Source organism: Prionailurus bengalensis, chromosome D4 (assembly GCF_016509475.1).
Source record: "Prionailurus bengalensis isolate Pbe53 chromosome D4, Fcat_Pben_1.1_paternal_pri, whole genome shotgun sequence".
Taxonomy (NCBI): Eukaryota; Metazoa; Chordata; class Mammalia; order Carnivora; family Felidae; genus Prionailurus; species Prionailurus bengalensis.
In genome coordinates this window covers 7484193-7499312 of record NC_057359.1, presented here as the reverse complement: position 1 = coordinate 7499312, position 15120 = coordinate 7484193, and the positions used below count along the sequence as shown (strand labels likewise).

Below are 15120 nucleotides of genomic sequence, written 5' to 3'. Positions count from 1 at the left end.
AAGAGAAATTAAGAAAATAATCCCATCTAAAATTGCACCAAAAAGAATAAAATACTTGGAACAAATTTAACCAAGGAGGTAAAAGACCGGGACTGTGCAAAGTATAAAACGCTGATGAAAGAAATTGAAAACCACACAAATGGAAAGACATTCCGTGCTCATGGACTGGGAGAACCAATACTGTGAAAATGTCCACACCGCCCAAAGCAATCTACAGATTCAAAACAAACCCTATCAAAACACCAGTAGTATTTTTCACAGAACTAGAACAACATAATTCTAAAATTGGTATGGAACCACAGAAGACCCAGAATAGTCAGAGGAGTCTTGAGAAAGAAGAACAAAGCTGGAAGCATCACAATCCCAGATTTCAAGGCATACCACAAAGCTGTAGTAATCAAAAGAGTGTGGTACTGGCATAAAAACAGACAACAGAACAGGACAGAGAGCCCAGAAATAAACTATACGATCCATTAATGTACAACAAAGAAGGTAAGACTACATAGTGGGGAGAAAAATCTCTTCGATAAATAGTGTTGGAAAAACCGGACAGCTATATGCACAAGAATGGAATTGGACCACTTTGTTATACCACATACAAAAACAAACTCAAGATGGATTAAATAGGAGACCTAATGCCATAAAACTCCTTAAAAAAAAACCCCACCACAAGCAGTAATCTTTGGACATCATTCTTAGTAATATTTTTCTGGATATGTCTCCTGAGGCAAGGGCAACAAAAGCAAAAATAGACAGTTGGGACTACATCAAAATAAAAGGGCTTCTGCACAGCAAGGAAACCATCAACAAAACAAAAAGGCAACCTACTGAATGAGAGAAGATATTTGCAAATGATATATCTGATAAGGGGTTAATATACAAAATATATGAAGAACTTACACAACTCAACACCAAAAACCCAAATAGTCTTGTTAAAAATGGGCAGAAGACCTGAACAGACATCCCTCCAAAGAAGACACACAGATGGCCAACAGAGACATGAAAAGATGTTCAACATCACTCATCATCAGGGAAATGGAAATCAAAACCACAATGAAGTATCACCTCACACCAGTCAGAATGGCTAGTATCAAGAACCACCCCCCCCCAAAATTAACAAGTGTTTGGGAGGATGTGGAGAAAAGGCAACCCTCATGCACTGTTGGTGGGAATGCACACCGGTGCAGCCACTGGGGAAAACAGTATGGAGGTTCCTCAAAAAATTAAAAATAGAACTACCATATGATCCAGTGATCCCACTACTGGGTATTTAACCAAAAGGAAACAAAAACACTAATTCAAAAAGGTAAAAGTGCTATTTGTATTGCATCATTACTTACAAGAGTCCAGATATGGAAGCAACGCAGGTTTCCACTGATAGATGAATGGATGTACACATATACACACACATATGTGTGCGTGCGTGCACACGCACACACACACAATAGAATATTATTCATCTATAAAAAGGAACGCACTCTCGTGACAACATGCACGGACCTAGAGGGTGTCATGTTAAGTGAAATAAGACAGACAGAGGAAGAAAAATACCAGGTGATTTCACTTTTATGTGGATTCTAAAAACAAAAACCAAAAAACAAATAAGCGAACCAGAAACAGAATCGTAAACACAAGAAAACAAACTGGTAATCGTCAGGGGTAAGGGGGTTAGGGTGCTGGGTGAAACTGGTGAAAAGGATTAAGAGGTACAAACTTTCAGTTATAAAATAAATAAGTCACAGGGATAAGAAGTACAGCATAGGGAACACAGTCAATAATACTGCAACATTGTTACCAAATAACCTCTGTTGTATGTGGTAACAGAAGGAACTACACTTACTGTGGTGAGCACAGGGTAACATAGAGAGTTGCCCAATCACTATATTGTATACGTGAAACTAATATAGCATTGTATTTTGACTACACTCCAATAAAAAACACATCTATTAATTTCCTTTCCTAATTCAATCACTATAACCCATTGGTTCATAACTTTTACTCGCATGCTAGGTTTTAATCATCAAGAGCCTAGAGGAGAGCTCTAAAAAATCTGGAGAAAAACATCAAGCCCCCTAACCTCCAGATCAAACGTGTGGACAGAAGGCCAGTTGGTGGCCAGAAGATGCTGCTTCCAAGACCACCTGTGCTCCTCCTCTCCACCGTGGGCAACACCACTCGCATCCAGTGAAGGACATGCTAAAGAGGTACCAACTAACGACCAAGAGCCACTGGCCACCAACTTTCCCAATGCCATCTGTGTTGTTTATCTGGATCCCAGGAAACGGAGGGAACTGGGGAGAACACAGAGTAGGAAATACGTCACGTCCTCCTATAACCATGACCGTCATGTACATGCATGTCATTGTATGTTAAAAACCTCCTTGGGGCGCCCAGGTGGCTTAGTCGGTTGAGCATCCGACTTCGGCTCAGGTCATGATCTCGCGGTCCGTGAGTTTGAGCCCTGCGTCGGGCTCTGTGCTGACAGCTCGGAGCCTGGAGCCTGTTTCAGATTCTGTGTCTCCCTCTCTTTCTGACTCTCCCCCGTTCATGCTCTGTCTTTCTCTGTCTCAAAAATAAATAAACGTTAAAAAAATTTAAAAACAAAAAAACCCCTTCTTCCTCTAAGTGTGGTCTTCAGGCCATCAGCATCAGCATCACCTGACTGCTTGGTGAAAATCTAGAATTCCAGATCCCCAGCCCCACTGAACCAGCATCTGCATTTTAAGAGAAACATAGGTAATTTGTTTGGGAAGCCATGGTTCAAACATGCAATAGTGGTCTTCTCTCCTTTCTCAGACTTTAAGCTAGAGTATAAGCTCTGAGAGAGCAGGGAACTTTGACTTTCTTGGACACACATATATATCCCTAATGGCTAGAGCAGTTCCTGGCACACACTGTGTGCTCAGTTTATATATAACTGTTGTGTGAATGTCTAAACAGCACTGAGAAAATTCACCAGTGTCTAAACAAGATTATGGCTTTCTTCAATGCCATCCCGGGAAATGACTACTGTAATTGGCAGGAATAAAAAAGTTTATTCAATTAAATGCAGAAAAATATTTATTAAGCAAATTCCAAAAAAGTCTGGGGCTGTAATAAAAGCGACAGGTGTTAGTGGGCTGAAATTGGCTTTACAGAAGCCAAGCTTTTTTTCTCAGATAATGCTCAGTGACGATAGAAGAAAAAAAATGTCCCATGAACTGCTTTAAGAATTTATCCCTTTAAACAACTTTACTGAGGTATAGTTTGCACACCATAAAATGCACCCAATTTAAGAGCTCCCGGGGGTGTATGAAGTTCAGTAAATATACTGAGCTGTACAACTGGCCACAATGTGGTTTTAGAACACCGTTGCCATCCCAGTGAGATGCCCTGTGCCCATGTTCCCTGTTAATCTTTTTTCCTACCCGAGCCTCAGGCAACCTCCATTCTACTCTGCAAAAAATTGATACCTTGAGGACTCTTCGGTCAGGTACACCATTTATACTGCATGTGCGACCGTCCTTGGGCACTTAGCAAAGAAGCCTGGGAAGGATCTCCCCCGGCACATAGCTGACTCACCTTCAGTTACTATAATGCACCTGAAAATAGTTTTTTAAGTCCACTTTTCTTTAAAAGTTCTCTATCCTACTGAAATACCAATATCAGTATATAAGAATAAATGGACCAGTGGGGCACCTGGGTGGCCCAGTCATCTAAGCACCCGACTCTTGGTTTCAGCTCAGGGCAAGATCTCATGGTTTGTGAGTTCAAGTCCCACGTCGGGTTCTGTGCTGACAGTGTGGAGCCTGCTTAGGATTCTCTCTTCCCTCTCTCTCTCTCCTCTTCTCTCTACCCCTCCCCCCACTCGCTCACTCTCTCTCAAAAATAAATAAACTTTAAAAATTAAAAAAAAAAAACAGAATAAATGTACCAATGTGTTTATTGCTTTATTTGTTACAGGGACAGAAAAACAGGGCACAGCCTGAATCCTTAGCTATACTACCTTAATATTACAGGCTGTGATGTGTCTATAAGAAATATGTGTTAGGGTTACATTCACGCACTTGGAGAAATGTCCACAAAACACCACTAAACGAAAAGCAATGTGCTGAGAAGTAAGTATAGTATGATCCTATTTTCATAATAAAAAAGGAAAAAAAAATCATAGGTGTGCACGTTTGTATGTTTGTATAACCATCACGATTTCTATCACCATCACGAACATACAGACAGACAGGAACCAAAATGTTAACACTTGTTACATCAAGGGGGAGGGTTACTGGGGGCAGGAGGCGAGAGGAAAACACTTTGTACACTTGGGATGAGCAAACATTGCTTTGCTGTTTGAAAAGAAAAAATACCATAAATTGTATCTTTCAAAAGTACAGTTATGTTTTCTATTTTTCAGAGTAGCTTCCTTATCCCTCCCCACCCCCTACCATAAATCTAAATTCATATGGTTTTACTAAATGTGTGGGTGAAGATATTATGTGGATTGTGGAGACTTCTGGGTTATAACTTAAGTTTCAGAGTTGGATTTAAAATTCACAGCGCTGGTGTTAAGGGAACGAAGACGTCGGCAATCATGACTTTATCATGGGACAGGAGTAGCCGGACATTTCAGGACAAAACCTCACCTTCACTGGCTCTCAACATTTTCGTGGAAATACAGTAAATGCTTAGTCTCACTATGGCCCCGATGAATAACATACAGTCCAATGCTCACTGTAGTCTAAGTAAGACAGAAAACTCATCAGTAAAGCAACAAAGAAGATTTCCTTTAAAAAGGATTTCCAGCATCACAAAATGAAACTGACTACGCACATCTATGAAAAATATGTATTTGTGTGACAAGCCTCCTCTAAAAATGCTCCTTAAAGGTACATTTTGCAAAGATGTTTGATTAAACCACACAAATGCATGTGGAACCTCACTAAGGTACCACGGTTCTGTTTTTTCACCCTGGCTAATTCTTTTCCTCTTCTGTGAACTTTTGTTGTTTTTGTCAATCTCACTGTTATTCTTTTTAAAATAGATCTTTTAAGTGTAACACCTAGAAAGCCACACAAATGATAGGTGTACAGGTTGATTAATTATTGCAAATTGAACACACTCGCGGAACCACCACGTAGGATGGAGAACTAGAACATTTCATCATGAATTCTAAAAGAAATCCAATGTCTAATTCCAGGGAAGAAAGCCTGAATTACCAAATACGTGTGGTGTATTGAGGTGGTTATTCCATCTGCTGGGATTTAGACCGGGCTGTCTGGGTAAAATTTAAATATGAGTGAGCGAGCACATTTAAATATGACTCCACAGAGTCTAGAGACAAAACAACTCTGGAAAATGTGTGAGGGCTCCATCGACATGGCTCGCCACAGGTATTTTCCATTGTGTCACAGGACAGCCTGTCAGGACCAATGACTCGCTCATGTTTGAGTCACAGAACTCAAGCCAAGCTTTTGACTCATCTCTGGGTTCGTTTTTACCCCTCAGCTGCCCTTGTCACCAAGGTGTAGCGTAATGAATGCGTGTGACCCGGCAAACTGAACAGAGCCTCACTGTTCAAAGAAAGGAAAACAGACGATTAATTTGTCAGCACAAAGTGAAGACTCAGAAGGCTGGAATATCAATCTCTTGTTCAATCTGTTATTCTTTCTTTGAGTAAGAGGTTGCTTAGAATCCACATTCAGGTTACCAATGCAGAAGTTCAAAAGTGAGCAGACCTGTAGACTCCATATACTTGACAAGAGAGATCTCCAGAGAAGAACAGGTCTCGGGGAAGGATTGATCAATGCCCGACGTTTCTGCCCAAAGGAGACCCTCTTTGGGTCTTGAACCTACCAGACGCACAGGAATTCGTCGGCTCGGTCGGAACGGATATAAGGCAGTCAGAACCAACCCCATGAAAAGCAGAGATCTCAAGAGTTTACAGAGAACTTCTGTGACTGTTGCTTACAGCCAGTGGGGTGCTTTTCAGCTATGTGCACGCTTTGGAAAGCCCAGGACAGCTCTCTGATTCGGCAGATCCCTTCCTCCCAACCAAATAGAACAACTGTGAAAGACTCAGCTTGCTGTGTATGAAGTAACCACAATAACTCGGGCCCTTTGTCTTTAAGTTCCCTACCCACTTTGTTAGAAGCCCAAATGGTTGCTTTCAGAGTTACCCCTGATGACGGGAAAGTTAGGCAACGAGTATGCCTCTTCCAGAAATGGGAGTAAAAGTCAAAAGGAGGCATTTTGAGAGTACACTTTCAGGGAAGGAAGCTGGGCGAGGGGCTTCACACTGATTCTGTTATTTCCTGCTTCAAGACATGCCTTATAACTCGGTGGATAAATTCTACCGACGGTGAAATATTTTATTTAGAATCGTAGAGTAGTTTTGGATTCCCAATGAACAACACCAACACGCACAGCACGGACACACCCTCACTTTCAATCAGGAAGTCGGTAATTCAGTTTCAGCTTTCCCCTCTGCTTAAGTGCAAAAAGCTGGCACGTCAGGCGATTTGAAAACAATTATTAAGGGTGGTTTTCGGAGCTGATACACATATATAACCACCAAAGAGCTGGCACAGACCCTTCTACTTAAGCTCTGAGATTTCCTGACGCAGACGATAAAGAAGGCCTTTGCTGTTCCACTGATGCTGGTAAAGATTTGGGACTCAAATTACCATAAATAAGATATTTTAATGGTGAAAAACGCAAAAGTAACTTGACCTTCTAGTCCTGATATTATGAGAAGACAGTTTCGATTCTTCTTTGACAGACAATTCTGGTAATTTATGGAACATGAAGTCCAAAATGCAAATTTTTCTCTTTCCCAGTCAACTTGGGAAAACAAAAGAAATCACGGTTTTTTCAACCTGAAAGCCTGCCATAGCCATCTAGCCCACCGGTGTTAAACCCTAGAGCAGTGACTCTGAACCTGGGGAGATTTCACCTCCGAGGAAACATCTGTCAATGTCTGGAGACATTGTTAAGTTGTCATAATTGAGTGTGTGTGCATGTGGGAGGCAGTGGGGTCACAGCTGGCACCTGGAAAGAGGCTAGGGATGCTGGTAAAACACGCTTCGATGCACAGAGCGGCACCCCCAACCAAAGAACTGACCGGCCCAAAAGGTACTGAGGCTGAGAAACCGTACCCCCGAGCATGGGGATACAAGAGTATTTGCAGAAGCAGAAAACGAGCCTGCCTTCAACGCTGAAATGCACATAAAACCCCCACTACAGTCAACGTGGTTCAACTTCTGGCAACACTCGACTGACCACTCTCGCCCAGCACTGGCAATTAAAGGGGAGGGGGGCAGGCAAGCGTGCCCCAAGTTGGGTAATGAACTCAAAGTAGGTTGAGAGGTTCAAAGTTGGCTGTATTTGCCCTGCGGTCCTGCCTTGGTCTTTTGCAGTAAAATAAAAAATGGAGAGAGGAAAAGATTGCAGGGGAGGAAGGAGGCTTACGGTTTCCACCCTCCCTGAAGCAAGCACCGTGGCACAATGGCCATGTCACTCCTCTTAAAGCAAGGACATCTGGGGGCTCATTTCAGACTCTTCCCGTCCACACTCAGCACTTCCTGTGTGAGGTCACCTACCCTAGAAGGAGCTTGAGGCTGAATTCTAGTTTGCGTTTTAAGTGTCCCACTGTCACAAAGCAAGACTGGCTCACGATAAAAGTGACCCGAGATTGAAAAAAAGGAGTCATTATCTGATTTCTATGCAGTCATCACTTGCACCTAAAAATAGCATTCTTCAGAAATGAGAAATTTCTAAATAAGCCATTTGGGGGAACTAATAACAGGTTTATGAGAAGGAGAGAGGAAGGGAAATGAAAAGAGATCGGTCGCACAATTAAGACACAGACACAACCGACATGCCTGGATGCTGCTGCCACCACGACAGCCAGGACGCAAAGCGGGGTCTAAACACAATAAATTAATCTGTGGCACACGCAGTAGAGAGGATGCCCCCGTTTTGACTGGCACCTGTTTGCCGACATGAAAACACTTGAAAAGCGGGCATGCTCCTGCTGTCCGTGGTACAAGCAGAGGCTTTTGTGTACAAAGGCGTGTTAGGACACTTCCCTTTCATGCGATACAGTATCGTGGGGTAGCATTTCATACCCCCACTGATTTTCCTATCCAGATTAGAACGACAGGCTTGATCTTCTATGGAACACCGTACGAGTACTTTACTTACCAAAGGGGGAAGAAAAGAGAAGCCGGTTTTGATGAGCAGTGCCTGATTTGGGAAGAATGAAATCGGAGACCGCTCCCTTTCCTCGCCCCCTCCCCAGTATGGCTTTTAGGGCTCCAGACTGTTCTCTGCTTTAGGACGAAATTTATGCAGAGAACCAACCACCCCAATTCTTTATGCCTCTAGTGGAACTTGAAACTTCCCTCGTTCCACACCCTCACTAGTAGGTTAGCCCTGGATCCTGCGAATGCCTGGGGCGGGGTACAGCTGTTCAGTTTTGGAGGGCATGTTAACTTCTTCAGGCTGTGTCACACATAACAATGGGGGCTCCCCAAGAAAGCATGAACTTTCTCATCACTATTTCAGTATTTGGGGCCGGCAAACTTCCACCATATTTCTGAGTATTTGAAAATACTTGAGGGGTGCCTGGGTGGCTCAATCGGTTGAGCATCTGATTTTGGCTCAGGTCACGATCTCGCTTGTGGGTTCGAGCCCCGCATCAGGCTCTGTGCTGATGGCTCAGAGCCTGGAGGCTGCTTCGGATTCTGTGTCTTCCTCTCTCTCTGCCCCTCCCCTGCTCACTCTCTCTCTCTCTCCCTCTCTCTCTCTCTCTCAAAATAAATAAACATTAAAAAATTTTTTTAAATACTTAAGAATTTATTATTATGGAAAAACCATAAACATACACAAAAAGGAGAAAGAATAGGGTGATGAAGCCCCAATTCTGCTCAACCAACAATTATTAAAAATTTCTACATATGCTTCACCTATCCTTTTTTTCTTTTATTTCTAATATACATATACGTTACTACAAATCCTGTATAACTTGCCATTTCACTCCCAGATATTCAGTGTGCATCTTAAAAGTATATATGTTGTTACATAACTACAATGCTATTATCAAATTTAGCAAATTGTTGTGGGATTTTTCTAAAACAGGTTTTTTTTAAAAAAATTTCAATTCTAACAATTAAAATTATCTGAAAATTATCTTTTCAACAGAGGCTGTCTGAATCAGTTCCTTAAAAGATATGAACATTGCATTTTGTTGTATCTTTTTAGTGTATTTCTAGTTTCTCGACTGAAGTTTCAGAAGGGCTCCTGTCTCACTTCCGATTAATGTTGTCATGGGGGCTGGTCACTTATCAGATGAGCTATCTATAAGTGCTCTTCCTTTGTTGGAAAATATGAAATGTGACAGGGAAGGAGCCCTTATGACTCAATGTAATATTACTATGAGAATATTCTTCCTACCTGTGAGTTTAGCTTCCACCTTATACTTTTCTAGTATTAGTATGTATATTTGTATTTATGTATTCCTCAACTTGTTTCAAAAATGATTGAAGAGAGACTTCACTTCTACAAAAGCAGATTCTGATTTTTGTATTGTAATAATTCTCCCCAAAACACATGCTTCAGTAAGTCAGGGTTGCTCTGGAGAATTCTGGCTTCTGATAGTAAATGTGCATTAACCAAACTGCAAAGTTAGAGGGCACAGTCCTCCGAGAGCTTGTCCTCACTTCTGACACTATCTGCAAGTTTAGACGGTTCTCAAGAAGCATCCTCAGCTTTGGTAACTTGCTAGATGGATCCAGAGAACTCACTGAAAGCTATTGTACTCACGATTATGGATCATTCCGAGAACGAATACAGATGAAAATCATCCAAGGGACAGACTTACACAGGGAAGCGTCTGAGAGGGTTCCAGATCAGAAAACTTGAGCCGTCCTCAGAATGCACCCGTTATCCTCTGCTCTGACATGAGACAAGCCACATGGAGTATCACCGTCCCAGTTACCTGGGCTTTGGTGTCCAGAGTTTTTACTAGGGCTCCATTCTGACCGACGGCACCAGGCTGACTGGTGTCACCAGACCCAAAGCCCTCATCCTAAATTGCGCGATTGGTCTTCCTGGCCTGGCCAGCCCACCCTAAGGTCTGAGGTGGCCACCTACCCCTCTAAAATAAAGACACTCCTATCACGTATGACACAGATTACCTCTGAGAATCCGAAGGCAAAGGGGACCTCTCACTGAGCAAGGCCAAGTTTGTTTTAGTACACAAGTAATCTATCTGTTCTACCCATTTTCATACGCAAATAATCCACCTGTTCTCACTCACCATGCTAATCCTAGCCCATTGCTCTTACTATGATCTTTACCAGGGAGTAGTTTTCACACAAAATTGCCAGGAAATTTTAAAAAGAGAAGTAAATTATACCCAGCAATAAATATCTCTGATAATATAAGAGTATCAAAACAAGAAGGTGACCTCCCCATAATAGTTAAGAATGAGAGTCATGGAATAACAGCTTGAAAAATATATACCGTTTCCAAGTATGCAATTAAGAAGGGGGGAACGTAAAAGTTTGCAAATTTTTATTTTCGAACTTACTTTTTAAACTTTCACCCGTCTACTTCGCCATTGAAAGCTAACCAAGGTTTTGACTGTGATCCATCGCAAGCCCTTACGGACCGAGGTGAGATTTCTTAACAGAAAATAAGCTTCTTATAAAAATTAACATTCTACGAACTCGGATCACTTGTGATTCCTGTAAGTGCGAAAAATAAGTGGACATATGGTACAAATTCTCACTCGTTCCTATTTTATTTTGCAAGTGAAATGTGTAAAGCTCTTCAAGACCTTCCCTACCATACATGAAAACAGACTAAAGAGTTCTGGATTTACACTTTTTTTTTTTCTTTCTCGACATGAAATTTTATGAATTACATACAGTGGCAGGTCAAACACTGGGTTTGGATACATTAATGGCTGCTTTCTGCGGCACTAAACACATGGATGAATATGAAGGGACCATGGTTTAATTTCATCTTTTTTCTTCCTTACGAACTAGTTCCTGCATCCACACCCTTCCTCTGATGCACAGCCAGCCGAAAGTGGGGTTCCGTTTCTATTCGTTCGAAACTTCTGGATCACCTTCCCTCCATACATGAAGGAGGGGTTACTTCCTTAAAAAATCTCTGTTCCATTTGAAACGTTTCTTTCTTAGTGATTTTACTGCAGTTAAGGCACTGAGTAGAGCTAGAAAACTTCCTAACGGACACACGTGGACTCTCCTAGTCTCCAAAAGTCAGCTCCCTTTGTGTCTTCAGAGAAAGTATTTGCACGCTGGCTAGTTCAGAGGGCAGGAAGTACGTGGGAAATTTATAATGGAACTATTACGAGTTTAAAAGAACAGCTTTCGCATGTGTTTTTCCAACTTGAAAGTCTTAAAGACTATAGATTGCAGCTGAGGGAGAATTAAGGTCCCTATTTACACGTTTCACAGTACCTGCGAAGCTCAAAAAGAAACGAACTCAGCTGCAGAAAGTATTCAGTTCGCTCAGGCAATTTCCTTGTCTTCATGTAGGGGAAAAGGTCTTTTGATGTCATCGGCTAGACAAAGGTGCATATGTAGGAACCAAACAAGCAGCCAGAAATTTTAACGTGAAAAAAGAGAGAGGAAGAAGGAAAAGGAAAGAAAAGGTGCCAGGCTTAGAAAACATGGTAATGCATAGGGAGGAGAGGAAGAAGCAGGTGTGGGGAGAGACGCTTCCTGCATCAGGGATCCCCAGGTGGGGTTGGGGGGAGGCTAGAATGTCCTAGGGAGGCAATGCATTCTGAAGAAGGGTGCTCAATATTATAATCTTACATTCTGAATATTGACAAATATCTTTCATTTGGTAACACAAACCTTGGTGAGTCCAGCCCTATAAAATCTTCTGGGCTGGTGGAGGCAGGCCTGTTCTAAGCCAGCAGCCAAGAAGATTCTCAACAGGAGAGGGGGTGAGCAGTCAGAGGAGGGAAGTGCACCCCCAGAGGGCACAAGGAAGGGAGGGAAGGGCTGGGATGGGGTTTACGCTCTTCAAAAAAGGGCATTTGGTTTTAAAAGACTGAAAGCCTGAAAAATATTACGAACACTTTTAGAACCCTGCATACTAAGAACCCTTACTGAAATGTCAAGGTAACCTTGGGGGCACCCTTGGGTGCCGTTTACAATTCTGGAATACAGTCAACCTGTGATACTTTCTGGAACCTCACTGACCTCGGTGGGGGGCGGGGGGTGGAGGGGTCGGAGGGGGCATTCTGTTTCGCTTTTGCATTCACAGGGCATCTCTCTTTTGAAAAGCTCAAAGCATTTAATAGGTGTTTACTTTTAAAATTTTTTTTTAATGTTTATTTATTTTTGAAAGAGAGAGAGCACGAGCAGGGGAGGGGCAAAGAGAGAGGGAGACACAGAGTCCAAAGCAGGCTCCAGGCTCTGAGCTGTCATCAGAGAGCCCAACCCAGGGCTTGAACTCATGAACCACGATATCATGACCTGAGCCGAAGTCAGACACTTCACCGACTGAGCCACCCATGCTCCCTGGTGCTTACTTTTTCAAATTCTCCAAGAATCTGAAATAAACTAGAATCCAGTAACATATAAGGCTTTACAAGCACTCTCCAAGTCAACGCATTTGGCTCTCTTTTAGTTCCTGGTCATTGTCCACGTTGACAAGCCTCCTGGATGCACCAGAGAGCAAAGCTATAATCACGCGAAGACCCCACAAAAAAACATCAAGATGTTCCAAACCTCTCTGCATCCACAGCCTGCATTAACACATTGCAGCCGTCAATGAGCACAGATAAATTAGGTGGCTGCAAGGGAAAACTGCTAAGGTGTATCAGTAACTTTAAAAAAAAAACAACAACCCAAAAAGCCAAAAACTAAATTGCGTGTAGGTGATACACCCTAATTCTGTCGCTGGCTCATCGGATCAGTAGCCAATCGGGTCCTGGCGGGCCATATGTGTATTTATAAATATATCTGCTAATGTAAAGGTCGCGCTGTTCACTGCTCAGGGAAATCAGGCACATTTGGAACCATCCCTAGAAGATTTTGGTTCCTTAAAAAAAATATTTTGACAATTTGTGACAAATGCAATCCTGCCCCCATATGTGTTGTACTATTTAAAGGGAAATGACACCCAGTTGCCTTCACATCAACACGTGAATTCTTCTCTTTTAATAATGACATGAGAAGGCGACGAGGGGGTCACCTTGCCGACAGATTTAAAGGATGTAAGCATCTTTTCAAACTTTGTATTTCCACACTTGGAGAAGACGGAGCCTCTAAAATCTGTGTTACTGTTCATAACACAGGAAGTAACAGAAACCTCTCTTCCAAATCCAAGGAGGAAGTGGGAATATCATGAACGGCAAGAAAATGGTGGTGGATTCTTGCATGGAACGTGGCCTTCTGCCCCCCACGCTCATTTACTCTGCCCAGTACTTCCTGCCCACTGTTCTCGGGGCAGGGGGGCGGGGGACTCTGCTTAAACGTTCCCCTCTGCCAACCTCTGCAGAAATCTCTCACGGACTACGTCAGGACACCCAGGCATCTCAGTCGGGGCTGGGAACCACACTGTGAGGCCGGAACGCCCAGAAGTCCAGAACCAACTTTATGCATCATTCACTCACCTGCTTGTATCCCACACTGTTCTTTAATACCAACACAATGACGAGGTTTCCCCATGGTATGGAAGACAGAAATTCAAAACACACACACACACACACACACACACACACACACACACACACACAAACTCACAACAACACTTGGATGACATCTATCTTTGGTGGGAAAAAAAAAGCTTCTGACAAGAGGGAAAGGTATGAAAATATTTTGAGAGAACTTGTTTAATCGCTCAGCAATGCCTTCCGCTCAATCTAGCCCTCGAATCTGAATAACCATGACAGATGGCTCCTGCTAGTTAAAAAAAAAAAAAAATTAGCTAAATTTTCAGATAACGCAGCCTTCTGTCATGTTCTCCTACTCCGAGGCTTATGTGGTTTGATTCGCAGGCTCGGAACCGCAGGCCGCTCGCGGGCGACCAGCTTTTGCTCAGCAGCCACAGAATTCACACCACTCGGTTCCTCATGGTCAGCACCCCAAGGTGGGGGAGAGATAATGACAGTTTGGATGACAAAAGACCTTGAGAGGCCATCAGTCCCCAACCCAGGTATTAGATCTGCATTTTACGCACAAAGCAACGTTTGAAACGCGAGGGCCGAGAGGAGAACTTCTGACTCTGTCAGCCTCGCTATCTCTTTGTAGCAGAATAAACTCATATCTGATGCTATAATTACAAGCCTAATGGACACACTTAATTTATTTTGGAGAACTCAAGTTGATATCCACGAGTGCTATTATTGAAAAGACTAATGAGAGCTGCTCGGTAAGAAAATAAAAGATTTATTGAATTCCTTTTAGCACCCGGCACAGCTTAGCAATTTTGAGAGCCCATCAAAACAGCAGACACATCCCCTGCTCAGATGTGCTGCATGGGATGTGAGCCGGGTTTCAGATTTTCAATAACAAATCTGTCACTCCGATTTTAATTAGACGGCTTAAAGCAGCTCCATCAATAATGGCAGAATGGCGGCTTAGTTCAAAGATCATAGAGATGTTACTCGACTTTAATAGTTCTTTTATACAAGTACATATTTCAGAAGTTTGTGAGCCATTCATCTTGACTACCCCTTTCACCAAGGAGAAGGAAAATCATCCCTAATTGAATTGAACCACGAACACTAGCAGTCATCACCGCTTCTGCGCCAGGCGGTTGCATCCAGCTGGTTAGGAGGTCTAATTTCACACCACACGGCAATGAAATGCTGCTAACTTTTATTTGCGAGTGTAAAACGGTAATCTTTCATGACAGCAAAAGGCCAGTTGATGCCGCGGGTGCACCCTCCACCGGTCTGAGGCTGAGAGACGGACGGCGGTCTTGGAGTAGAGACGAACGAGCCTTTCCCGTGTACGGCTCACAGGAGCAAGATGGAGGCTTGCCTGGGAAGGGCGCTGGCGGCTGGGGACGCTCCTCAGCCCCAGAGAAGGTGGATGGCGGCCGGCCTCCCGGGGGGGAGGATGTTGCCAAAGGCCTGGCCGTGTCTACAAGGGG

At 43.0% G+C, this 15120-nt stretch overlaps 1 protein-coding gene across 1 annotated transcript in view; it reads right to left on the bottom strand.

Annotated features, from left to right (window-relative positions):
- The window catches only part of GLIS3 (GLIS family zinc finger 3), a 447070-nt gene that overhangs the window by 128900 nt on the left and 303050 nt on the right, over window positions 1-15120 (bottom strand). The gene's annotated exons all lie outside the window — the stretch shown is intronic.